Source organism: Balaenoptera physalus, assembly GCF_965194825.1.
Source record: "Balaenoptera physalus genome assembly, chromosome: X".
NCBI lineage: Eukaryota > Metazoa > Chordata > Mammalia > Artiodactyla > Balaenopteridae > Balaenoptera > Balaenoptera physalus.
Window position 1 is genome coordinate 37,196,816 of NC_138903.1, and position 26,020 is coordinate 37,222,835.

General features: G+C 40.3%; 1 protein-coding gene across 8 annotated transcripts in view; it reads left to right on the forward strand.

Moving 5' to 3' along the window:
- Positions 1-436: 436 nt before the first annotated feature.
- The window catches only part of USP9X (ubiquitin specific peptidase 9 X-linked), a 120,245-nt gene continuing 94,661 nt past the window's right edge, over positions 437-26,020 (forward strand). For 2 of the 8 annotated variants that reach the window (XM_082446322.1, XM_082446326.1), the window contains exon 1: positions 438-1,060. The gene's annotated coding sequence lies outside the window, so the exon portion shown is untranslated. Of the gene's footprint in view, positions 1,061-2,071; positions 2,119-3,065; positions 3,267-26,020 lie in introns of all 8 variants that reach the window. The other 6 variants (XM_082446323.1, XM_082446325.1, XM_082446324.1 and 3 more) reach the window with 6 other exon arrangements.

Genomic DNA, 26,020 nt, shown 5'->3' on the forward strand with positions numbered 1-26,020 from the left:
TGCGACCCTGTAGGGGCCGGCCGAAAGAAACAGTACTGCTTGAAAAATCTTTACCGCATTTTCGTCCCTTCCCCCACCCCAGCTCCCCGAATTCCAAGCGTCTCACGCCTGGCCCGGCTTTCCCGGACGCACGCGCCACTCTTCCCTGGCGTAAGACGGCCCCGGGTGGAGGGGGACCAGAGAGAGCAGAAGGAGCAATTGAGGGAGAAGGGGAGTGGGATGGAGGAGGAGGGCTGAGGGGCGGGCCTCGTACGGGGCGGGCCTCCTGCGGGGCGTGGAACCTCAGGGCCTTGGGCGGTGCTGGGGGTGGTGGGAGTCTGCGCCGTCTCGCTGCTGCCTCCGCCGCCGCCGCCGCCACTGCTGCTGCTACCGCTACCGCCGCCGCCACTGGCCGAGCGGTTTTTTTTTTTTTTTTTTTTTTTTTTTTTTTGGTTTGCCGGATCCGCCATATTGAAGAGGACGGGCAACCGCGGCTGCGGAAGCTAGTCTCCGCCGTCGCCGGAGCCGCAGCCTCCCCGCACCCGGCCCGTCCAGGCCTCTGCCGCGCGGAGCCCCTCCCCGCCTCGTTCAGCTCACAGGCCTCGCGGGAGGCGGCCGCCTCAGCGCCCGGTGCTTTGCTCGGCGCCGGGAGCGAGGAGCAAGCCGCCGCAAAGCGATCAGGCCCGGAGCGGGGACAGAGGCGGCGATCAGTGGAAGGTGAAGCCGCCACTGCGGGAGGAGGAGCAGGAGGAGGTGACGCAGGAGAAACGCACCGCCCGGAGCCCGTCTGCGCTCAGAGAGAGCCCCAGCCCGAGGCGAGAAGGGGGAAGAGGGCCGCCGCCGGCTAAGGAGGAGGAGGAGGCGGCCGCAGCCACCGCTGCTGCAGGGCGGGCGCGGCGAGCAGCGAATTCCGGCGTCGCTGTGCAGCCCCCTGGTCCTTACGCCTGCAGCCTCTCGACACACTTTGTCACCCGTCACCCTTGGGCCTGGGATGCACCCACGGTCGGCCTTGTCCCGGGACTGAGCCTTGCTGCCGCTTCCGCGTGTTCTGCTTGTGAAGAGAAGACGCCTGTGTCGTGCGGTGAGTAGCTAGCCACGCCGGGACTACGCGCTTTTCCGGGGCCAACAGCTGGATCGAGGGGAGGGGAAGAGGGCGAGGGGGGTGTGCGTGCGCGCGGTTCCTCCCGCGGCGGCCGCGGGCCGGGCTGGGGGCTTCCCGGCTCTCCCGCCTGGGCCCCGGGCGGGGCGGGCGCGCGCGGCGCGGGTCTGGGCGCGGGGCTCCGTTCCATGCCCAGCCGGCGTCCCGGGAGTGTGTCGGTGTGTTTTGGACTGTAAGGGAAAATGGCTGACGGCTCCGTCCCTCCTCCTCCTCCCCCTTTCCGTCCTGTCTGGGGCCGAGTCGGAGGATGGAGTCTCCGGGCGCGGCGTGCAGCCCCCGCATCCGCAGCCCGGGGCCGGGTCGGCGCCGGGGGCTCGTCGCCCCCAGGTCCCGGGGTTTGCAGCCCGGCGCTCGGCGGGCTCGCGGCCGGTTTCCTTCCCGGTCTCGTTCCACTTGACACCAAACGCCATTACTGAGGTGGAGTGATTTGGAGCCGTAGAGCTAGGCCTCGGCTACGCCTGGCTATCGGGCCCGACGACTTGTCCGCCTCCCCCCGCCCTCCTGCGATAACCCGCAGCTTCTCCTGGGCCCTGTGGTCTGGGAGCCGGAGCCGGGTTATCGGCCTCCTCCACTTCCTTCGCCCTCTTTTATTTACGGAGGGCCAAAGCCGCGAAAGATGTTTTGAGGCAGAAATCGCTTCCAAGCGAGCTTGGACCGACCACCTTTCTATTTTTAACTGTTTCTGCAAAGAATATTAGCATGTACGAGTTTGTTAATGATAAAACCTTAAGATTCTTGTGATGTGACGCTTCGGGTTTGAGAAACGGTTTATTTTTCATTCATTGTGAAATATTAAGTTAAAGAGTTATGGAGCAGGTGTATACGTGTTTTGCAATATTTGTATGGATTTCTGGGGCGACTGGAACTTACACGGGGATTTTTAAGATCTTCAACAGCAGCTGCTTAAATTAAGCTTGTTATTTTTTTTGCAAGGTCCATCGTTATAACGTTAATTGGATTTTCCGTCGTGCAGTTTACAGGTGTGTGTAATTTCTTCAGACAGTTTTTGAATTTAACTGACCGAGTTCTAGATTAAATTTTCATGCTTTATTTTGAGGGGAGGGAAATATATTTGTAGCCATGAGTCCCCATGAAACCCATGAGTTTCATGGAAACCCATGAGTCTCCCTAAGTCTATATAACGTTCGTAAACCTTAACTTTTGAGGAAGAATTCGGGGGTCTTTAGATTAGGAAGCTTTTCAGCAGATAGTTAACCTCCTGGAGCTCATTATCTATTCTTAGTGATTATATGGTAAGGACTCGTTAGCCGTGACTAGCTTGGCTTTTTTAATCCGTATACTTGAACTTAAAAATAGAGACTACAAACTCTTTTAGATCTCATTGGTCTACTGATTCAGTGGGCTGCCATTTTGGTTTCAGCAAATGCCTTCCTAGTTCTGAAAGATTTACGTGTTAAATATACAGAGATGTCAACATTTGTTTTCTCAATTTTATAACCCATGTGCTTTGTCATACTTGTAACAGTGTTTGGATTTGAGTGAAAACCAGAAATATTTGAGATTGGTGTATCAAGGGCGAACTCAAAATGTTTTTGATAGCATGTTATGTTTTGTTTTCTCTCATTTAAAAATAAGACTTTTGAACTATATGTATTTTTTCTGCCTTTTTTTGTATATTTTTTGCATGAACACTTAATTTGCAATTCTTAACGCGTTATTTTAATGTTTTCATGCCTTTTCTTCCTTTTATTTGCTGACCTTGGTAATTTCTGAGAGGGAAAATTTCTAGAGGGATTAAATAACACCAAGAACCGTACATGTGAAAATCTAAATTCCTTAGAAAGTAGCTATGAAGGGCAGATTTTACCTTTCACCAAATTATTGGAATCTCTTGGTGTTCCATAGTTTTCTTGTTTTATCAGTGGAATGCTTCAGTAGGATTTACTTTGGATCTTTTTTCTCCCAGGCTCTTGAAATAAAATTTCTGACATCTCAAGAAGACGAGAGGTTTTATGAATGTCTCCTGAAAGATAATTTTTCTGACATGATATTAATAATGCTGCTTAGTTTTTGAAAATGGATGTTTCTCATGAATTTGCTAGTCATCAAGTTCTTGATTAGTTGGACACAAGCAAGCATTCTTTTAGCTTATTTTTTGTTTCATAAGGTCAATTTTAAAGCATTGTTTTTGTACTTAAGTTTCAGAATTTTAATATTGAACCAAACTTTGTTTAAATCAGGTTATATTTCCCCTATTGGTGGTATGTTTTCTGAATCTTGAAATTTTTTTCCCAAAAAAATTGGATAACAGGGTTTTAGTTTCCATTTAGTTCTTTGAGGATCTGTACCTTTGAAAGGTATCGTATTTATTGCTAACTTTGTTTCTAATTTAAACATAGAGTCTAACATTAGTATTTGTGAAAGGGTTAACGTGTTGGACCTCAACCCTGACTGCACATTAGAATCACTGCGCGGGGGTGGGGGTTAAAAAAATATATACTGGTGCCCGGGTTCCATTCCTGGAGACTTATTAATTGGTCTGGTATGGGCCCTGGGCAGCGGTGTATTTTAAAAGGATTATGAGAGTTACGTACCGCAGTGTTCATTGCAGCACTGTTTACAGTAGCCAGGACAGGGAAGCAACCTAAGTGTCCACTGACAGATGAATGGGTAAAGAAGATGTGGCACATACATACAGTGGAATATTACTCAGCCATAAAAAGAAACAAAATTGAGTTACTTGAAGTGAGGTGGATGGACCTAGACTCTGTCATACAGAGTGAAGTAAGTCAGGAAGAGAAAAACAAATACTGTATGCTGACACATATATATGAATCTAAAAAAAAAAATGGTTCTGACGAACCTAGGGGCAGGACAGGAATAAAGATGCAGACATAGAGAATGGACTTGAGGACACGGGGAGGGGGAAGGGTAAGCTGGGACAAAGTGAGAGAGTGGCATGGACATATATACACTACCAAATGTAAAATAGATAGCTAGTGGGAAGCAGCTGCATAGCACAGGGAGATCAGCTCGGTGCTTTGTGACCACCTAGAGGGGTGGGATGGGGAGGGTGGGAGGGAGACGCAAGAAGGAGGGGATATGGGGACATATGTATACATATAGCTGATTCACCTTGTTATACAGCAGAAACTAACACAACATTGTAAAGCAGTTATACTCCAATAAAGATGTTTTTTAAAAAATTTTAAAAATAAAGGGATTATGGGTGATTCTCATGCAGTCGGGTTGAAAACCATTGTTATTGCTGTTAGCATGTTCTTATTGAACTTTGCAGTGGGTAAATAAGAAGATGGTTTTTTCTTCAGCTGTTTTCAGTTATCACTACAGTTGTCATTTGTTGACTTAATTATGTGCCAGCACTATGTTAAACACTCCATTTATCACTGTATGTGGATCATGTTATTTCCATTAAACAGATAAAGGACTAAGGTCTGTCAGGTTCAACCAGTGGTGCTTCGACTGCTCTGCCATGTTAGTGAAATGACACTGATTACTATTTTTTTAAAAAATTGGAACTTTTGCTTTGTTTCCTGTACCAGAGAGGCTTTAGATTAAAATTTTAATAAAAATGTAATAGTCTGCAATTTGGGAAATATCTTGATTGACCAAGGGAGATGCTAAAACTTCTCAGCAAACGGTTCTTCCCCTTCCATATATCTTCCAACATGTTCAGGTTGATAGTTTAATTGGTGGGTCTGTTTATGACTAAAATAACGTAAGGCAACTTAACATTCCTAAAAGATGCAAAATCTAGGCATTTCTCTCCCAGTGATCTATTTAAATCATCCCATAAGTGAACACTTAGTATCATGTGAATTTTTATTAACTCAATTTGAGAATTCTGAGTTTTACTTAGCTTAGTTTAAAATCAGTGTAATTTTCACAAAAAGTTTTCAAAATGAAAGGTTTTGTTTTGCATTTTTGCAATATTGGTAATTTTATGGAATGAATGAAATAGTAATAACATCTTTATTTGGTGTTTGTTTCTCTTAATTTCTTTGGTCTGTTGTGCTAAATTCTATATGGGGGGGCTGCTAATGTAGAATCTATGAGCATTCTTAATGTGGCACAAGATTTGTCAGAGATCTTTCTGTTAAATTAATGATCACTGTCCTATTTTCTATGTTATAAAGTCTATCATAAGGAAAAAAGAAGTCATGAAACGCCTGATATTTGTGTATATTGGAGTTTGAATTTATCATTCAGTTATTACTGTTGAGTGTAAAGTAATGATCAATGTAATATGCTTTTAAGGAATAAGGTGTGAAAAGGCATACTATTAAGACGAGATATCTCACCTAAATTTATTCTTCAGTGTGCCTGTGCTAACCTTTTGGGCTTCGGTACACTCTCACGCTCTACATGCATTTTATAGCCAGTGGGTTTCTAATTCTATTTTCAGTCACTGTCTAACAGTAATTTTCTAGTTCAGCTGTGTATGAGAATCACCTGTGCAGCTTTTTCAAAATGTATTTGCTTAGGTCTTACTCTGGGGAGATTATAATTGAGTAGGTTTGGGGTGGGAACTGGGCATTTAAAAAACTCAAAATATGATTCTGATGAGCAGCTAGGTTATTTTTTGGCAATTTATTTTAGAAAAAGATCTGAGATTCTGAGTTTATACACACACACATTTATTTATTATCTCTTACTGAGCATCTTCTTAGAGTTAGGGTTCCAGCTCTAATACTAACATTATTAATATCTGTTAAGGCAGGCATTAGTTTCCTTTTTATCAAATATTTATTGGGTATCTACCCTGTGCCAGGCACTGTCCTAGAGATGACTATTGTCTAGAAGCTTATGTTATATGAAGTGAGGGCCATTGGACTAGCTGGTCTCTATAAAGTCCTTCCTAGCTCTAATTTTGTCAGTCCTTATTGTGCTTCATAGAAGGGGACTGAATTAAGTTGTTATAAGAAATGTACTAGTTTTGGTATAAGCTGATGGAACTTTCCTTTTACCTTTCATCTTTTTTAAATAAGTTAAATAGAATTTCCTTATGAACGCCAACCTTCTCTAGTGAGCCCAAATGTCAAGTACAGTAGAAATGGATTCTTTTAGTATTGGCTTTAGAAATAGCCATACTTAGGATGCTTTTAATTTTGGGCCAGTAACTACATACTCTGGTGTCACCTGTTCCTCCTGCCATTCCTTTTCTGTATTGGTTCTCTGTCAGTTATCTCTGCACTGCTTGTGTGTTTTTTGCCTGTTTTACTTATTTTGTTCAGATGCTTTGATTAAATTTGTTCTCCAGATTCTTCTAGGTTGGTGGCATCCGTCTGGGCAGACTCAAGATCCTAAGTCACTGACATCCCTAGCACCTAGAAAGTGCCTGGCACATAGACATTCAATAATTATTTGTTGGATGTTCAGTTCATCATTTTCTTAGTATGATTTCTCTACGTCTTTGGTGTGTTTTTTTGGTTTTTTTTTCTAATTCTCTTTATTACTTGGAGTCACTTAACTTGACCTAATAATCCTTTTATGATGAGCAGTCCTGGAAGGAATCTTAGATCTAGTCAAATTCCTTGTTTTTCAGATGAGGAACGTGGCTCAACGAGGTGAGGTAACTTCACTAAGATAGTGTACATAGATTACCTTCTGTGTGAAGCTATTTCCATATCTAACAAGTCACGTTAATTATTAAATTCTTTGAATTCCATGACCTTTGTAGTCACTCATAAAATTCACACTTAAATCTCTTCCTAATAATGGATAAATAAGGTCAGGGATTCTGTCCTTTACCTTTACGTATTACAGAGCGCATAGAATAACATTGTTTACTGGGACTTTCTTGGCGGTCCAGTGGTTAAGACTCCACGCTTACACTGCAGGGGGCATGGGTTCCATCCCTGGTCACGTAGCTAAGATCCCATATGCCGTGCGGTGCGGCCAAAACAACAACAAAAAAAACCCACGATAACATTGTAAACAATAACTTTGCCTCAAAGGCAAAATGTGGGGGAATGTTCGACTTCTAATATCTATAACAGCTTGTACAAAATTGATGTATCATAATATTATAGCCCCTTTCTGTTTATCCTTTCTGTAACTGATCAATCATGTATGGTTTGAACACTTTAGACCCATATTGGCCAACCGTTATTGAAGGAATTATTTTCCTTGGGACAGTTTTGAGCTGGTAAGTCTTGGATCCCATCTTCAGCTACCTACCTGTGAAGTGGGAAGAAGAAAATTTAGGAAGAGAAAAAGGAGTAGGAGAAACCTCTTCTTCCTGTCCTATTATGTTCATTTCCTTCCTACTGACTTTGGTGGTTACTGAGAGTTGTAAGTTTAGGTTGTTGGTTGCATCTCTCTTTTCTGGTCTTTTTTCTTAGCTGGTTACTTAGAACTTCTACATAAGTCTACTCGATTAACTTGGACAGGGAGATTATATGGTATTAGACCCATGTTCTGCCTAACAGAGTATTTTGTCCCTGATCAAGGTAGTGTAGAAAGATTTGGTTGCTCTCCTTGATAACACTGTCGGGGTTCAGAGCAGGGATCAGCAAACTTTTTCTTGTACAGGGCCAGATTGTAAATATTATAGGCTTTAGGCTTTGCGTTCTTAAGAGGCAAAATCAAGGCTATTAGGTAAATTTTTTGTTGATGAAATTCATAATATAATGATAGTTGAGTACAATTAATTGTAATTTAGGTCTAATGAGAAGAAGAGAATTGGGGGGAAGGCTAATAATACAGTATTTTGCCTATTTGGGGTTTAAAGTTCATATTCCCTGTCATCAAGTTGATTGTAAATGACGCCGTGTGAAATCCATTCTCAGTTTTGTGGGCTGTACAAAAACAGGAGGCTAGATTTAATCTGTGACCATAGTTTGGCAGCCCTGGTTTAGAGCAGTGGTTCTCAAACCTGGAGGGCTTGTTAAAACAGATTGCTGGCTCTTGCCCCCAGAGTTTGATTCATTAAGTATGGAATGGGGCCCAAGAATGTGCATTTCTAACAAGTTCCCAAGCATGGATCTACCCTTGGAGAATTACCAGTTTAGAGATGAAATCCAGCATATCCTATTTTTTATCAGGCTGATCACTTTGTTTAATTTTTCTTGAATCTTTATTTTGTACTTTGTTTTAAATTCAACAATTACATGTTAAATGCCTGTTACATGCTAGGTATTATACCAGGTAACAGAGATACACAAGGTGAGCAAAACACAATTGTCCCTGTCATACATACTGGTTAGACGGAGCTTAAAAATTAATTTCCACAAACCCTTTAGAGCTAGAGTCTGGGGACAAAGAGCACCATTTGGAAAGCAGTGCAGTGGTGTTTGATACTCATGTTAAAGGAAAGCTAAATTGGAAAGAGGCATTATCAAACTATTTCATTAATTTGATGTCTTAGGGAGTAAAGTTCTGTATAAATGAACTTTTCAGAACACCAAAGCTTGCTTTTAAATACTTAAACCAATTTATTATTTGATAGAAAGCTTTCTAAAGATGTTATATACTTTTCCTTTATAACTTCTGTCTGATTATGAGATTATTGTAATCTATTCGATTAAGAAAAAGTTTGGGTAGCATAAGGGAATAAAAGCAAAGAGCAAAACACACAAACCCCACCCCTAATAATTCCATCATGTAAAAGTATTATTAGATGTTAGGTGTGTGTTAGATCAAAGATTCTTATCAGTTAATCAATTTACTAAGTCATGTTTCCTCATGTCCTCTGCCTCCACTTCTGCTTCAGGACTTCAGAGTGTGCCGTTTGTTCATCCTGCCTAAAGACACTGTTTTGGGGTCCTTCCTCACTCCACTGTTCCTTTTTTAGATACTGCTTTGGTAAATACTGTTCAAAAATCTCATCATGAAGTTGGTTTTAACATAACTTTCCGACTTTCCCACTGTTTAAAATTTTCTTTTCCCCTGTTCTCCATTCACTTGACTCGGGATTCTCCATACACTTCCTGTGCTTTCCCACTTCTGTTGCTTTGTTTCTTCAGTCTCCAAAGGGGCTTCCTGTTCTTTGCCAGTGGCAGTAACATCGAGAGTATAACTTAACTGTTCTTTGGCCTGTTTCATTTTATGCATTTGTTGCTTTTCTTCTTTGGTGGCTATTGAGGTTTAAGGATGGTTCACATATATACTAAAAGGCCCCAGACTTTTTTTGTTTTAATTAATTAATTTATTTTCATTTATTTGGCTGCGTCGAGTCTTCATTGCGGCACTCGGGGTCTTTGTTACGGCACGCGGGATCTTTCATTGCGGCAAGTGGGCTTCTCTCTAGCTGTGGTGTGCGGGCTTAGTTGCCCCGTGGCATGTGGGATCGAACATGTTCCCCGACCAGGGATCAAACCCGCGTCTCCTGCATTGGAAGACGGATTCTTAACCACTGGACCACCAGGGAAGTCCCGGCCCCAGACTTTTTTGAATTGATGTTTTTGTGTTTTTGTTTTTTCTTAGCTATCTCATTTTCTCGATAATCTTTATTTTCACTGTTGTGAGTTGTGGTTCCAGTCTAATCCTCCCCACCCCACCCCACCCCACCCCCCACCCCCAAAAACGTTCTGTGGACTGGGAAAGGAGGTAAGAGTTGTATATTATAATTGTGTCTATATAAAGAGGGAGGATTTCTTACAAGAACTTTGAGCTCTGATTCTTATTTCTGTACCTTTTCCACTTGAAACATGTTAGTCCTCAGCTGTGATATATTTGATTTTTGTATAATCAATACTTTAATATGCTATAAATACACTTAATACACTATTAATACACTTGACTTCTTTAAGTCAAGTTCAGACTTCTGTCCATTAGCTGATGAAGCAAGTGTCTTTTTATTGCAGGGTGGTATTGCCTGCCTGAGAACTGTTCTGTTTCAGCAGTTTTGCTGTATTTGTACAGCACTGTCTTTTGTGTTAATTTGTAAGTTCAGTTGTATTTTGCCCTTTTATAAAATGAGTGGGAAAACAAACGTGCATCAGCTGGGGAGCTCAAACCTAATATCTTTGAGACGGGACTGATTGGGGATATGAATCTTTAACCTTACTGGGTTAGGTTGTGCTCATTGGTTATGTTGGTTGACTTTGTTCAGCGGTGAGTGAAATAATTAGAACGAAACAGGAAATTAAGTATGGCGAGTATGTAATAAAGCTTGTATGTGAAAGGTGAGGTGTAATTAGGGATTTTATAATACTTTCCTTCACTCTGAGAGTTGGAAAAACCCCTAGAAACATGTGAATCTATCGTTTGGCTTTGAAATATTTGTCTTCTATCACATTTTCAGGAATGCGTTATGTGTGAAAGGAAGGTACTGCCTATGTACAGTGTTTGCCTAGACTCTTGTGGAAATGACTACAGAAAGTCTCATTTACTTAATCTGTCTGTATATATCTGTTTACTGTGTTCATCGTACATAGATATCAGTTATCCAAAATTCTTTTTTTATTGACTATAGTTGATATACAGTATCAGTATCGAGTGTACAATATAGTTATCCGAAATTCTTGAGAGTTTTTGACTTGGAGCATGCTGAACTGGGGTGAGAGGGATTGTGGGTCTAGACTGAGGGTTGGAGAAGCCTAATGGAGTGCTTGTAGGTGTATTTCTTGTCTCATAACGGATGTCATTATCTGAGCCATATGTCAGCTATCTCGAATTACTCCTACTTGAGGATTATCTTAGTTATCCTCAGTGCATCATGGGAAGAAGAATCACGTCAGTGAAAGGAGACTAATGGAAGGATTCTTTGGCTTCTGCTCATCTACACAACCACAAAAATCAGATTCTTCGAGTACCTCTATTTCTCTTCCTGCTGTCTTCCCAAATACTGCTGAAAGCTCTTACCATGTCAGCTCTACCCAAACTAGGTCATTTTGATGTAATTCTGGTCTACTTTTCTGAGGTGATTTTTTGTTCTCTCATGTAATCAAATTATCCATAGTTGATGTGGATGCTCCAGTCTTTCCTATTCCCGTGGCTTTACTCTTGGAACTCTGTCTCCCTTTTGTGGCTAGCCTACCAGTGCCACCTAGCTCACATGCCATCTTCATGAACTGTTTTCTGATTCTCTCCAGTTGGAAGTGGTCGTTAGTTTCTCCGAACTCTGGTAGCGTGTACCACCCCCCCCATGCTTTTCTTTTGGCATTCCACTTTTTATTTTTTAATTAATTAATTTATTTGGCTGCGTTGGGTCTTCGTTGCTGCGTGCGGGCTTTTCTCTGGTTGCGGTGAGCAGGCGCTACTCTTCGTTGCGGTGCACGGGCTACTCATTGCGGTGGCTTCTCTTGTTGCAGAGCATGGGCTCTAGGCACGCGGGCTTCAGTAATTGTGGCACACGGGCTCGGTAGTTGGCGGCTTGCGGGCTCTAGAGCACAGGCTCGGTAGTTGTGGCACATGGGCTTAGTTGCTCCGTGGCATGTGGGATCTTCCTGGACCAGGGCTCGAAACTCATGTCCCCTGCACTGGCAGGCAGATTCTTAACCATTGCGCCACCAGGGAAGCCCCTTGGCATTCCACTTTTTTTGTTTCTTTATGTTTCTTCAAAAACAGCCTCTGGGAAGGTGGCTCTGAGAAGTTTCCTGAGGCTCAGTTGATAGTGTCTAAATGTGAACTGTCCTTTGTAGGTGGTCAGAACCTCTCTCAGCCTGATTGAGAAAGTGTAGTTGGTAGTAAAGAGCTCTAATCTCGGTCAAAGGGCTTGGGTTATGATTGTAACTACTGCCAGTTAGTGAGCAAATTATTTAACCTAGATGAAATTGTAAAATGAAGGATTTGGACTGGGTGACTGCTATCTTATAACGATTAAATTGAACTCATTTTATACTATTCTGGCACAAGGGGATATAAAGATAAATCCTTATCTCTTAGGCTCTAACGTCTGTTGGGCCAGACTATACAGTGTGATAAGTGCTGTACTAAATAGTGGTGTGGAAAATAGAATGGTAAAAGAGATGAAGAGGGACTTCCCTGGTGGCGCAGTGGTTAAGAATCCGTCTGCCAGTGCAGGGGACACGGGTTTGAGCCCTAGTCCGGGAAGATCCCGCATGCCGCGGAGCAACTAAGCCCATGTGCCACAGCTATTGAGCCCACGTGCTGCAAGTACTGAAGCCTGCGCGCCTAGAGCCCGTGCTCCGCAACAAGAGAAGCCACCGCAATGAGAAGCCCGCGCACCGCCACAAAGAGTAGCACCCGCTCGCCACAACTAGAGAAAGCCCGCATGCAGCAACGAAGACCCAACGCAGCCAAAATAAATAAATAAAAATAAATAAATAAGAGAAACAAAACTCATTCTAGTTTGGTATTGAGTGAGGTTTGTTGGTTTTCAAAGGTGTACTATTTTGGTGGCCCTGTGAATTAGAGCAGAGACTTCTGGGCAGAGAAAGCAACTTGAGATCAGGGTTTTTAACCTCAACACTGTTGATAGCTTGGGCCATATAATTCTTTGTTGTGGGGGTGCTCTCCTGTTCCTCCCTGATCTCTACCCACGTAATGCCAGTAGTACATCACCCCCTCAGCTGTGACAACTAGAAGTATCTCCAGACGTTGCCAAATGTGCCCTGGGGGCAGTATTTGAGCACCACTACTTGAAATGGAGGAATGGAAGTGTGAAAGTGTAATGTTTTTAGAGAAAAACTAGTAGTAGAATGTAGAAGAAACACTGGAGATATTGGGAGGGGAGGGGGATTTGGGGATATGAGACTAGAAAGGTAATTTGAGCAAAGCTAGAGCACAAGGGGCGACCTTAGTGCCAAGTTAGGGCACTTTTGTTTTGGGGGTAATGAGATGGGCCTTCAAGTTTAAGTGAAAGGTAGAGATAATTAGATCTGTTGTTTATTTCTGAAAGATAATTCTGATGGCGGCATGGTGGACATGTTGGAAAGTTGGGTAGCAAGGGAATTGAGACAGTATTTGTAAGGGTTTCGCTGAAAGATAAGAGAATGGTTTAGGGAATGGAGTAAAGGAATGAGGTACCTGGGACACTCCACTTGTATGAGGATAGTGCTGCTAATTTGACTTTGGCTTCTCTGTCACTGAATGTTGTACTTAACTAAAAAGCCGAACACCTTTATTATCTTCCCCTTCAACTCTTTCTCCCCACCAAGAGCTTCTGTCTGTTGAGATCTATTGAAAGGTCATCAGGAGAAAGGAATCTGGGTTATAGAATGACTGTTTTCCCAATGTGGCTCCACTACTTAAACAGTGGATTATCAAAGCACATGCCTTTTTTTTTTTTAACCACCCCCTCCCCCAACATGTAGGGAACTACAATCTGGCATCCAGTTGAATGTTAACTGTAGGCTCGCCATGGTTTGTATAGGTGATATTTTACAGCTTTTGAAATAGACTGATACACAAAAATAGATGAATAATGTTATTGTTTATTAAATAGTTGCAGTAATCCCATTGGCTTCTATTTTGGAGGGGTTTTTTGTTTGTTTTAAAAAACTGCTTATATTTGAAGTGAAAATAACATAGTCAGTGGAAGTGTACTGAACTTGGAGTCAAAAGGGCTGTGTTTTAGATTTAGAATCCTGCCCTCTGTTAAGTCACTTAACAGTGAGGACCCAAAAGGTTATTAGTTACCTGTAAAACCAAGATGTTGGATGAGAGATGACTTAAGGTACTTTTTTTTTTTTTCCTTTTAAAGTTAGTAAATTTTCTATCTATCCCTAAAGATGTGGAAAAAACTGGAGTCTAGAGAAGAGACATTTTCAAGTAAAGGAACATAGGAAAGGTTTTAAAAAGGGTTCATAGGCTTAGGAGTTAGTGTTGGATTGACAAATAAAGGGAGGGATAATGTAATTTGAATGTCTCCCTTGTTTTTCGTGTGTGTGTGTGTGTGTGTGTGTGTGTGTGTGTGTGTATAGGGCTTTATTTTATTTAGTATCCTGTGGGTTAATTGTGTTTGCCCAACAGCTTGCAGTGTGAATTTAGGGACTACAGACTTGGTAGCCGGTGGTAAAATTTCTTGGCTGGCAGAGCAGCTTAAAGTTTGGTTAAGTTTTCATCTGAAGTCTAGATTAAGCTTTAAGAACGTACTGCTGTTAAAAGGTGATGTAGCCTGCAGGGGAAATAATGTTTAGGGGAAATTGTTTTTTTCTGAATTGAGAATGAAAGTATGCAGATAAATAGAGTAGCAGTGATTTTTGTCTGGCACAGATGGTTTCAGAGAAAATGTTGATAACCTCGTTTTTCATCACTGTAAGAGAAGTAGCAAAAGAAGCCTATCATTTTTATTGTGTATCAGTAGGCCAGTCATTCTTAAACTTACTGGTCTCAGGACTTCTTTATAATTATTGAGGACCTCAAAGAGCTTTTGTTAACGTGGGGTTCTATCCATTGATATTTATTACTATATTAGAAACTAAAACAGACATTTAAAATTTTTATGTGTGTGTTTAAAAATAAAACTCATTGCAAGTTAATGTAAATAATACTTTTATGAAAAATAACTTCCAAAACGAAAGTTAGTGAGAAGAGTGACATTGTTTTACATTTTTGCAAATATCTTGTATCTGACTTAATGAAAAACAGGTGGATTCTCTGTCTCCTTCCTTCAGTCTGTTGTGATATAATAATACATCATGTAGCCTCTGGAAGAACTCCACTGTATACCTGAGAGAGAATGACAGTGAAAATGGCAAATAATGTCTTACTATTATGAAAACATAATCTCTTGGATCTGCTGCAAGGGTCTTAGTGGACCACACTTTGAGAACCAGTGCCTTAGGCTCCCAAGGGAAGTTTGACATTATCTTTTGAGCGGCTTACCTACTACACAGTTTTACTTTTTTTTTTTTTTTTTTGCTGGGCCGTGCTGAATGCGGGATCTTAGTTTCCCGACTTAGTTTGAACCTGTACCCCCTGCATTGGCAGCACAGAGTCTTTAACCACTGGATCACCAGGGAAGTCCCCAGTTTTGGTTTTTAATTGAAATATAACATACAGTTTAAGTCCACAAATCTTAAGTGTGTGGCTTGATAAAATTTTACAAATGTATACATCTGTATAACTATCATTCAGATCAACATATAGAACATTTCCAGAATCCTAGAAGACTCCCTTATGTGTCTACTCCTCCAACCCCCTGCCCCCCAATATTCTGACCCATATCTTTCAATGAATTAGTCATGCCTGTTTTTGAATTTCATATGAACAGAATAATACAATATGCACTCTGCTTCTGGCTTCTTTTGCCCAACACATGATTGATTACTTTCTTCTTTTTCATTAAGATGTCATTATTTGAAATATACCATTATTTGTCTATACATTCTACTGTTGGTGGACATTCAGATTGTTTACAGTGTTTTCACTAATTATAAAGTGTTGCCATGATTGTTTTAGTATGTGTCTTTTTTTTAATTGTTAGTTTTTTGGCCGCACTGTGTGGCATGCGGGATCTTAGTTCCCTGACCAGGGTTCATACCTGTGCCTCCTGCATTGGAAGCTCGGAGTCTTAACCACTGGACCTCCAGGGAAGTCCAGTATGTGTCTTTTGATGGTCTCTTTGGTATACACCCAGAAGTGAAATTGCTGGGTTATAGGGTATATGTGTGTTTAGCTTTAGTAGATGCTACCAAACAGATTTCCCGGAATAGTTGGTTATATTAGTTTAGAATCCTATCAGCCCTGTAGTTGATGTCATTCTTCCTTAGCAGCATTTAGTATTGTTGGTCCTTTTAAGTTTAGCCATTTGGGTGGAGATTTAGGAATATCTAATTGTGGCTTAAATATCCATTTGCCTGTGTTTAATGCCGTTAGAACCTTTTCATATGCTTATTGGTCTTTTAAACTCTATTTATTGGTCCATTGAACTCTAGCTTACCTATAAAATCTGAAGTTTGGCCAGTAGATGACTTGAAAGTCCCTTGCAGCTCAAAATCACTAGTTGAGTGAATTCTCTGAAATAAGAGATTCTTTAAAATGAACTTAATTGATCTAGTAGTGACAAAGAGGATAAACATTCCTGTGATAATTTAAAAAATAATTATGCATCTTTGGCTTTAGAATACATCTGGAAAGATCATTGCGCTTGAGAGATTCAGTACTTCAAATTAAAATATGGCCTTTAGAAATAAACCAAGAAGACAAGAAATAACAAGTGTTGGTGAGAGGGTATGGAGAAAAGGGAACCTTTGTGCAGTGTTGCTGGGGTGTAAATTGGTGCAGCCACTGTGGAAAACAGTATGGAGGTTCCTCAAATTAAAAATAGAAGCTACGGGGCTTCCCTGATGGCGCAGTGGTTAAGAATCTGCCTGCCAATGCAGGGGACACGGGTTTGAGCCCAGGTCTGGGAAGATCCCACATGCCACGGAGCAACTGGGCCCGTGCGCCACAACTACTGAGCCTGCGCTCTAGAGTGTGCAAGCCACAACTTCTGGGTCCGCGTGCCACAACTACTGAAGCCCACGTGCCTAGAGCCCGTGCTCTGCAACAAGAAAAGCCACTGCAGTGAGAAGCCCGCGCACTGCAACGAAGAGTAGCCCCCGCTTGCGGCAACTAGAGAAAGCCCGCATGCAGCAACGAAGACCCAACGCAGCCAAAAATAAATAAGTTTAAAAAAAAAAAAGAAAGAAAGAAACTGGTATGATCTATCAATTCCACTTCTGGTATTTGTCCTAAGAAAGGGAAAACACTAACTTGAAAAGACATATGCACGCCCATGTTCATTGCAGCATTATTTACAATAGCCAAAACAACCTAAGTGTCCATTGAAAGATGAATGGATAAAGAGATTGTGGTATGTGTGTATATGTTACTCGGCCATGAAAAAGAATGAAATTTTGCCATTTGCGACAACATGGATGGACTTCATAGACATAAAGACAAATATGATCTCTCTTGTATGTGGAATCTTAAACAAACCAACCCAAGCTCATAGATACAGAGAACAGAGTGGTGATTGACAGAGGTAGGGGGTGGAGTGGGAGAAATGGGTGAAGTGGGTCAAAAGGTAAAAAAAAAAAAAAAGTAATACGTTCATTATCAAAAAAGATATAAACCAGGAAGCTTATTCCATTCTACATTCGTTCCACTCTCCAGGACTTTTTTTATGTATCCCAACAAATGTCTCTAAGCTTAGCTATCATTCTTTTTTGTGTGAAATTCATGGTTATGAAATACACTTTAAAGAATTTACTTGCTATTCTGTTCCTTTGGTGGTGAGGGGGCTAGACTGGTGAATTCCTTAAGGGCAGAAACTGAGTGTTGTTTACTGTTCTGTCTTTTCAGGGTCTGGTGCAGAGTCGGTATTCTATAATGTCACCAAGATAAACAGGTTTCCATAGATTTTTTTTTTTTTTTTTACCCTACCTTTAATTATTTAACCAGATTTCACCTATATAAACATGCTTTAAGGGATGGGCAAGGATAGAGATAACTCTTGAATACCCTTAAGAATATCTGATTTGTTTTAATAAGATTGCATATGTTTTACCACCAGTGAACTTTTTGTATAGGCCAAATTTTTTTAATATGTATATATAAATTTATTTATTTATTTATTTATTTTTGGCTGCATTGGGTCTTTGTTGCTACGCACGGTCTTTCTCTAGCTGCGGCCCACGGGGGCTACTCCTCGTTGCGGTGCGCAGGCCTCTCATTGCGGTGGCCTCTCTTGTTGTGGAGCACGGGCTCTAGGCGCACGGGCTTCAGTAGTTGTGGCTTGAAGGCTCTAGAGCGCAGGCTCAGTAGTTGTGGCACACGGGCCCAGTTGCTCCGCGACATGTGGGATCTTCCCGGACCAGGGCTCGAACCCGTGTCCCCTGCATTGGCAGGCGGATTCTCAACCATAGCGCCACCAGGGAAGCCCCTAGGCCAAATTTTCTTTGTTAAAATTTTACACCTAGGGACTTCCCTGGCGGTCCAGTGGTTAAGACTCCGTGCTTCCACTCCAGGGGGCATGGGTTCAATCCCTGGTCAGGGAACTAAGATCTAAGATCCCACATGCAGTGCAGCACCCCCCTCCCCACCAAAAAATAATTACAGTGCCAGAGGTGGGAGAACCAAGGTTATGGATGCCACCCAGTTTTGCATGCCATCAGCCTTACTTGGTAATTGGTGCTGGTCTTTTGTTATTTTGAACTACTGTCACATTGACTGCATTAGGCTATTCCATGCTGTTTCTTATGCCCTTTTTGCTCCATCCTTACACACATTAACTTGGCGTACTACTCATCTTTATTCTGTACGATGCAGCTCAGATATCGTTCTTCTAAGAAGCTTTTGTAGATATTCTCTACCCTCAACTAATTTATTTTCCAACCTTCCCAAACTTTTTATTAAGGAAAAATCAAACATACATAGATGTAGATAAACTCCCATCAACTGGCTTCAATTCATGGCTATTCTTTTTATGTACCCCCTCCATTTTGAAGCAAATCCCAGGCAGGATTTCATCTTAAATATTTTAGTATATTCCAGTTTAATTTAGATGTTTTTCCTTGGTGCTCACATTGCCCTTCTGTGTTGTAAATTATAGGTTTTTAATTTAGTTCTTAGATATTCTTGTGTTCTACTTTGTAAACCTCTCAGAGCAATAGCTAATACTTGGTGCCTATATATATTATATATGCATAAATTCTTTATATTCTTACAGCAATCTTGAAAAGGTAGCTGCTATTTCCCTCATTTTATATATAAGGAAAACAAGATACGGATGTTAAGGAACTTGTCCAGCTTGGACACCTAGTAAGTGGCAGAACAGGAATTCAAACTGAGGCAGTTTATCTTCATTCTGTACTCTTATTAACCACTACCCTGTATAATGTCTGAGTAAATGAGTTCTGTTAGCATTTTCCCCTTATTAATTCGGCCTTCTTTTGCCTTGCATTTGCCAACAGCACGTAGACATTAATTGCTTTTTCATAAAACATAGCTAAAGCGACCTAGCATGCAGCTCTCCCATTTTAAAAACGAGGTTCCCTTGCCGTTAGCACTTCTGCTTCTCATTTCATTTGTGATCTGTCAAAAATACTGCTGATGTCTAGCCTCTTTTTTTTTTTAGTAGTGTCTCAATATACTAAGGAGGGGTGCCATAATTGAATTAGAATGTTTTAGTTTTATATTTTATATACCACATTTTAAAAAAACAGTTTATTTATTTCCTTTCCCTCCCTCCCTGCCTCCCTGCCTCCCTGCCTCCCTCCCTCCCGCCCGCCTTCGTTGCTGCGCCGGCTTTCTCTAGTTGCGTTGGCCGGCTTTCTGTAGTTGCATTGGCGAGTGGGAGCTACTCTTCGTTGTGGTGCACGGGCTTCTCATTGCTGTGGCTTCTCTTGTTGCGGAGCGCGGGCTCAGTAGTTTGGCTCACAGGCTGTAGAGTGCAGGCTCAGTAGTCGTGGTGCATGGGCTTTGTTGCTCCACGGCATGTGGGATCTTCCCGGACCAGGGCTCGAACCCGTGTCCCCTGCATTGGCAGGCAGATTCTTAACCACTGTGCCACCAGGAAGTCCCTATATACACCACATTTAAAGTTTTTAATGTTTTCATTTTCAGTAAGTTCATATAGCTTTCACTTTTGATTTGAGTATTAGCCTTCATGGTATACTGCAGAGTGTTATTTTGAACCTTTAGGATTAATTGTACACAGACATACAGAGTTGAAAGGATAGCTTTTTTTTCATACATCTTTCTTAATGGAGTCTACATATGTAAAATCATATTGCAGAATAATGTAAATGTCCAAATAATGAATGCCTAAATAAAATGTGTACCATACAATGGAATATTTTTCAACTATAAAGAGAAATGAAGTGTACTGATACATGGTACAATTTGGATGAGCCTTGAAAACAATCATGCTAAGTGAAAGAAGCCAGTCACAAAAGACTCCATGTTGTATGATACCATTTATATGAAGTGTTCAGAATAGGCAAATCTATAAAGACAAAAAGTAGGTTAGCTTAGGGCTGGGGGTGAGGGAGGAGGGAAGGGGGAGTGATTGCTGCTAATAGGTATGGGGTTTCTTTTTGGGGTGATGAAAATATTCTAAAATTGATTGTGGTGATAGCTGTACAGCTCTGAATAAACTAAAAACAGTTGAATGGTACACTTAGAGTGTTTTATATAGTATGTGAATTATATTTCAAGACTTATTTAAAAACTATAATATGTAACTTCAAACATAGTGAAGGTAATCTCAACGACTAGAAGGAATTTCAAATTCTTGGTTTCCTTTTCAAATTCTTTACATTTGTGATTCAATCTCCTTGTGGAAGTTTCAGGCAAAAAGAGTACCTACTGGATGCACATTGAAAATGGTAATTATCAATAATGTGTCTGCCTTGCTTAAAATTTTGACTAAATGAAATGAAGTCTCTTCAGTGTGTTGGATCAGCATTTCATGATTGGATTAGTTAACTTCCAAAAGTGTTAACTAATTTTGATAAAGATTGGTAAGAGCTATTAATAAATAACTGAGTTGTTTATCTTAATCTGTCCTTTAACAAAGAGTAGACTGATAAGTAGGCATACCTTCTGTGACATTTGGTATGTGACTGTGTCTAATATTTTAAGTCAACGTTGCTCACTTGCTTTTTATGAGTAGGTTGCTTTGTTTAGGGACTAGAATTTATTGAGACCTTGCACCCTTTGTAAGGATTTAGTAAATAAAGGAATATTTAAGTAAAAGTATATGTTTTCTTGAAAAGTGACCTGGGTGTGTGTACACTATAAATCTCAGTATTTTGAAGGATTATAATTTTAAAAGTGGTGAATATTAACTTTTGTTTCTGTGGGCAGAACTATAAACTATAGGTATCAGTGACAAGGGAAATAGACTTTAGACTCAGTAAAAGAGAGACCTTCTTGCTGATAGCAATGAGCTTCACAGTGTTGTAACCAAAAACCTTTAAAGGGAAGATTTAAATGTAGAATTTCCTACAATTGGAGCAGTTAATTTCCAAATCTTAATAGTCTTTGAACACCTCTCCCTGATTCCCTGCAAGGTTCTAGCCTTCAAAGTATCTCATTGGTGCCCTTTTTGTGCTCAAGTTAGAACAAGTATTTTCTTTTTAAAACAAGTCTTTTCATTTTTATGATACTCTTAAACGTTAGTACATGTGTTTTTGAGTACCTGGATGATTGTCTCATAATCAGGAACCGCCACACCATTTCAGCCACTGATGTTAGCTTTGTGTTTTTAACACGTTGATGCTCAGTTGTACAATTTAATTTGTCAGATGAGAGCAACAGAAGCAGACTTAACACATAAATGATGTGTTGGTGTGAAGGAAAAATGATGTCATGGCAAACCATGTGTACAGAGTGTTGTAGTAATTCAAGTAGGAAAGCTGTGTTTCCCACATGGTACATGATAGTAGTAGGATAGCCGTGCAAAACTCAAAGGAACCTATGCCTTAGCAGTCAGCAGTATGCTGCCATCTGTCACATATTATTAATATTAATAGTTTTGTTTGTATTTAGTTTGCAAATTTGTAGAAGAGCAATAAGCAAAAGGAGTTGAATTCTGATTTCATTTATGCACATATTTAAGCAGCATTAAAATAGAAAGTAATTTAATTTTTTAAAATGCTGTTAAGGTAGAACCAGATTTGGCAAACTTGAGCCAGCTTAGTATATTGTTGATAGAAACCTGATGCTTGGAGTCAGATGACTGGAACCGGGACTCCAATTCCATATTTACCAGGTTATTTCCCTATTTCTTGAATGAAAAATATACTTGTATTTCTACCTAAAAGGGTGGTTCATTTGTCCATTCTTTTACTCAACAGATAATTAGTTTACTTACTGTGTAGCACTGCATAATTTTGATGTCTCTTTGTTACTGTTTTTTTTTTTTAATTTATTTATTTTTGGCTGCATTGGGTCTTCGTTGCTGTGCGCGGGCTTTGTCTAGTTGCGGTGAGCGGGGGCTACTCTTTGTTGCGGTGCGTGGGCTTCTCGTTGCGGAGCATGGGCTCTAGGCGCGCGGGCTTCACTAGTTGTGGCTCGCGGGCTCTAGAGCGCAGGCTCAGTAGTTGTGGTGCACGGGCTTAGTTGCTCCACGGCATGTGGGATCTTCCCGGAGCAGGGCTCGAACCCGTGTGCCCTGCATTGGCAGGCAGATTCTTAACCACTGCGCCACCAGGGAAGTCCCTACTGGTTTCTTTAGTCTTTCTATTGTCACGTTTTCTTTAGAGCCAGCACAAATTCTGATATGAACGCTGTGCTGTGAATTGTCTTACAGATGGTAAGATTTGAGTTGAAACCTTTTTAAAAGTAGGGCAAACTTTTGAGATATGGTAGGATTCTGTGTTAATGTAACAGAATAATAAAAGCTATATTAATAAAACTATTGAGGCTGTTCATTTTAAAGTTCAACTTGTGCAAGTATAATATGTATGTCAGGAGCATAGAATCCTGGTAATTTATAATTGGGAGAATACTTTTCCTCTGGACTGATTTGGAGATCATATTCATAGGGTGACAGGGCACCTGGGAATAAGAATTGTCAAGCGTACATAGTAATCTAATTAGCATTTCAAGGGAGAAATAACCAGCAGTTGTTAGAACATCTACTATTTGTTGTGTGCCTTCTGTGTACGTGGCACTTCACATACATTCTTCCATTAAAGCTTCCCAGCAATCTCTGAAGGTATTAGCCACCTTGAAAGAGAGAAGAAGATACTTGGAGATTAAATATGATCTGTTATAGGTATATCTGTTATATTTCAATTGCTGAAAAGCCTCATGTTCTGCAAAAATCATGCACCAAAAAGTAACAGGGCTTATGGGGGAAATAGGATTGAGAGCAAACTGATCACTCAGAAGCTATGTAATTTTGTAATTAAGCACTAACAAAAACAATAAGAATTTCAATAAAATAAACAGCACAGTTTAAAAGATCCTAAACTCCTGACAAACTATGGTAAATATAGGACTTTTTTTTTTTTTTTTAAGGTAACCTAATAGAACCCTTCCATATAGGGAATGGTTGAGGTTACTGAGTTAGGGACACAAGGCTGAAATAAAATTAAAATGCACAAAGGTCAGGAGGAACAGTATACGTACTTACAAGACAGAGCATGCGGCCAGACTGAGCCAAGAAAAATGTAGGGTGATGGCTATCTGGTCCAGACCTTTATCCCCAACCCTCATGCTGCATTCAGCTGCTGTTACTTGGTGCAAAACATTAATGTGTTGAGGGGAAAATTGCTTATGAAGTAACATGATTTGCAGGTGTGTTTACTTGCATTTACCAGTGAGCTAAATACCATTACAAAACTACAGGTATACCTTACTTTATTGCGTTTCGCTTAATGCTCTCGGCAGATAATGTGTTTTTTTGCAAATTGAAGGTTTGTTTGTGGCCACCTTGCATCGAGCAAGTCTGTTGGTGCCATTTTTCCAACAGCATTTGCTCACTTTGTATCTGTCACTTTGGTAATTCTCACAATGTTTGAAGCTTTTTCATTATTATATTTGTTATGCTTATCTGTGATCAGTGATCTTTGTTACTGCTGCAAGAAGATTTTGACTTGCTGAAGGCTAAAGTGATGGTTAGCATTTTTAGCAATAAAGTATTTTTGAATTAAGGTATGTACATTGTGTTTTTAGACATGATGCTGTTGCACACTTAATAGACTACAGTATACTATCAACATAATTTGTATGTGTACTGGGAAACCAAAAACTTCGTGTGACTCGCTTTGTGATATTTGCTTTATTGTGGTGGTCTGGAACTGAACCCACAGTATCTCCAAGGTATGCCTGTACATGTTTTGTAGCAGAACAGACTTCATATTTACCAAGTCTTTTTTCACTCCAAAACCCTCACACATGTTCCATCCTCAGTACTAAATTACAAATAGTTGTCTTTAAAGTGTCTCCCCTCCAGTGGAATGTTATTTGAGAGGAAAGAGAACTAATACTTAACTGGACAGCTCTGTCTGACATTTAAAGATAATCATTACCTCATTTAATCATCAACAACCATCGCCTTGTGTCCTCAGGTGAGGAGACTAAGTCCCAAAGAGGTTTGGGAACTCTGCCTAAGGTCACACAGTTAAGTACTAGAGTAGAAATTTAAGTTCATATATTTCTGGTTAGAAAATTGCTTTTGTATGCCACACTGCCTCTGGCAAGATAAGTTTGAGATCTTTAACAAGAGTGGTTGACTAACACACTTAATAGGATTGATGAAGTACCTCTGTTTCTCCCCGCTATGGTCTCTCCTCCTATAGCACTGAAATAGAAAGAGCAATGTAGCATAGCAAGGGGATAAGCAGAACTGTTGGTACCAAGGTATCTAGATTTGAAATTTGATTTGCTAGCTTTGTTCCCTATTAGTTATTTCATTTTAGTCAGATTATCTTTATGTACCTCAGTTTTTTGTCTGTAAAATGGTAATAATGAGTACTTACCTCTTGAGATTGAGTGTTAAGTGAGTTAATAGATCAAAACTTTTAAATGGTACCTGGCACACGGTGACTGCCCAATAGATGTTAACTGTTTGTCACTCCTCATTGCTTCTCTCGTTTCCTTTTTGGTTCGTTCTTTTTCTACTGTAATTCTATACCGTTTTCCTCATTTCTCTCTTACCCTTCCTATCTCTTCATATCATTGATTTGAAATAGATTAAATATAGATTGTACTTATGACTATTGATGTTTCCATCACTTCCTAAGTTTTCATTGATGTTTTGGGTGAATATGTTTGGACGTCTGTTTGTAGGGCTGGACAGTTTTAAAAAATAGTGATTGTGAGGACTTGTTTTGTTTCTTAAGGTAAGTGCTGTGCAGCTATTTTAGTCTAACCTTTTTGTGTGCCGAAGTTTTTTAACATTAAGCAAGAAGAGAAATAGTGTTACGGTATATTTCAGTGACAACATCTTACCTTAGTTTTATCTTTAAGGAGAATTCAGAATTTTTATTATTTGTAGATGGCAGGGTTTTATACCAGGAAAATCAACTGAGGAGCTAGTAAGTGATTTAAATACGATTACCATGGCAAAATAAATCTATTTAATTTTCACATGCTTGTGAAACTTCCTTTGGATGAACTCTAATTTCATTCCACTGTGTTCAAAGAATATACTTAACTTTCAGTCCCTTAAGTTTATTGAGACTTAATTTACAGCCTAGCATATGGTCAGTCCTGGAGGATGTTCATGTGTACTCAAGAAGACTGTATATTCTTGTTGTTGGGTAGAGTGTTCTATAGATGCCTGTATGATCTAGTTGGTATATAGTTGTTAAAGTTTTCTGTTTACTTGGTGATCTTCTGCTTAGTTCTATCCATTATTGAAAGTGGGGAGTTGAAGTCTTCTCTTTTTTTTTTGGCCCGCACCGTGCAGCATGTGGGATCTTAGTTCCCCAACCAGGGATCGAACCCGCACCCCCTGCAGTGGGAGTGCAGAGTCTTAACCACTGGACTGCCAGGGAAGGCCCTGAAATCTTTAACTATTATTGTTGGATTGTCTGTTTCTCTCTCCTCTGTCATTTTTTGCTTCATATGTTTTGAGGCTCTGTTAGGTTGTGCACATATATATATATATATATATATATATATATATATATATATATATATATGCATATATATAATTGTCATATTTTCTTGATGAATGGACCCTTTTATTATTGTAAAATGTTCCTCTTTATCTTTAGTAATATTTTTTTGTCTTACAGTCTTTTTTTTCTGATAAACATATAGCCACTCCAGCTTTCTTATGGTTGCTGTTTTGCATGATGCGTATTTTTCCATCCTTTTACTTTCAACCAGTTTATATCCTTGAATCCAAGATCTGTCTCCAATTGACAGCATGTGGTTGGATCTTTCTTTTTTTAAAAAAAAAATTTATTTATTTTGGCTACACTGGGCCTTAGTTGTGGCATGCGGGATCTTCGTTGTGACATGTGTGATCTTTTAGTTGCAGCATGCGGGATCTTCTTTTAGTTGTGGCATGCGGACTCTTAGTTGTGGCATGCATGCGGGATT